We start from the raw sequence: 2379 nt of genomic DNA on the forward strand, positions 1-2379 counted from the left end.
CTCTAATTCACATACTCCCTCCATAACCTTATCTCGCCGCTCCCCTTTTCACTCTGTCCTTTACATTTCCTCATCTTCCATTCCCCTCATCCCTCTCCCGCTTCCCTCTCATCCCCCTCCACCTCTCTCCTTCCCCCGCTCCCCCTCCCTCCTGTCTGCCCATGTCACTACAGCTTAACCTTTTTCTATAGTGTCTTTAACCATTTTAACTCTGTCTGAAGCGTTACGGGTCTATCGGAATATCATGTGATTATGGATTAGGTATTGCCAGGCTTTGCTCGTACTTACAGTGCTCGCTTTATAAATTAATGAAGTGACTTCCAGCAAATCCATTGACATTTAACAATGTCACACAATAATGTCACACTAGCAAACAGATGAAATGTAGGTAATAAAGGTTAACTGGTGTTTTGATGCAACGGCACAGCCAGAACATGGTGTCTCCTTCGTAGATCAGCTATTCTCAACCTTTTTTTGGTCCAACGCCCCCCTATCTGCTGTCCAGGTCCCATAACACCCCCCTCCCCCCCCCCCATATCTGCTGTCCAGGTCCATAATGCCCCCCCCCCCCCCTATCTGCTTTCCAGGTCCATAATGCCCCCGCCCCTATCTGCTTTCCAGTTCCATAATGCCCCCCTATCTGCTGTCCAGGTCCCATAACGCCCCCCTATCTGCTGTCCAGGTCCCATAACACCCCCCACCCTCAACACCCAATAGGAATGACATTTTCAGCCCTCAATAGAATAGAATAGAATAGAATAGAATAGAATAAGAATAGAATAGAAATACTTTATTCATCCCGAGGGAAATTTGGCACTACAACTCGCTCACAGTAAACAGTAAACATTTAGGTAGACAAAACAAGTCACGAATAGAATAAAAATAAGCCTAAGAATAAAGAATAAAATAAGCCTAAGGATAAAATATGTGCCTTGAAGTAGCTTGGTTGACTGTGTTCGGCTCCTTGTCCATTTCATGTTTTGCCTCAATAGTAGAGGAGTGTTCCAAGCTCATGCTTCTAGGGTTTTCTCCGTCCCGTCTCTAGTGCTGTTGTTTCTTTTGTTTTTTTTATCTGCTAGGCTGTGGTGGTTGCTTTGGGATTTTTACCCAGTTATTTTATACTGGTGTTTTGTGTTTCCTACAGTTTTTATTTGTATTAATTGAACTCTTGTGTTTTCCCCCACCCTCTCTCATCGCTCAGCGATTCCAGTGGTTGTGTGTGTCTGCATGTGTGTCCTACAACCCCCCCCCCCCCCCCCCCCCATCCTGACAGATATTGACGGCCACGGGGATTAGACGGCCCCACTCTATACGGCCAGCATATCATAATAAGGTTTCATTGTGTGTGAGGCTGTTTGTAGAGCTATATCTATACTTTATATTATTGCTATCTGTCCATTCTCATTGTCAATTGACACTATAAACCGTCCCTTCAATATGCCTTAAACAAATAATTTGATCAGTATCATGGTCCACCATGAATGCATGAAAGGGGGGGGGGGGGGCGGGGACGTCGTTTCTGATTATTGATTACCAATAACGGCATTAGCCTCAGTAGCCTAATTCGCTGACCGGGTGGATGGCTATCAAAGCAAGGCCCGATTGGGCTGTAATTGACATCAAATAGCTCTTACCTGTGGCCGGTTGGACTGCAAAAAGGATTTCCCCAGTTATCAATCGCCATCTGGTAGATCCATATGTCCATTGGCTGATGCTATAATCCTTTAATGCATACTGAATTCAGCGTCCCAAAAACTATTTCAGGCGATCGGCTACACGCATAGCTGTAGGCTAACAGAAAAAGCCATTCATAAAAAAAATTATAAAAAAAACTGTCTCTAACAGGGAACACTGCATTATCGAGACAGCGCCCCTATGAGGATCTGGCCGGTAATGCACTTTTCCGAATTCCAAGAGTAGGGAAAATCTGCAGTGCCGCTCTGTGACATTGAGTAGGATATTACAATGGAATAAAAGCCAAAACAACCTAGCCACGGACATATCCGTGGTTGGCCCTCAACCGTTGGATCCGAAACATGGACATGTCCGTGGTTGGCCGCGAATGTGTTAAAGTTCTAAAAGGCTACTCACTGGGACAGTGAGCTGATCACATTTTTTTTACTTTCATATCTGTCTCTTTCTTGGCTAGAAGTATATACCAATTAATCATGGAGTAGGTGATTTAGGTTGACTAAATCCAACAAAATCGTGTATTACATGACCTGCACACACACACACACACACACACACACACACACACACACACACACACACACACACACACACACACACACACACACACACACACACACACACACACACACACACACAGACACACACATAGACGCACGCACACACAGACACACACGCACACACATA

This window comes from Notolepis coatsorum (assembly GCF_963971535.1).
Source record: "Notolepis coatsorum genome assembly, contig: SCAFFOLD_275, whole genome shotgun sequence".
Classification (NCBI taxonomy): Eukaryota; Metazoa; Chordata; class Actinopteri; order Aulopiformes; family Paralepididae; genus Notolepis; species Notolepis coatsorum.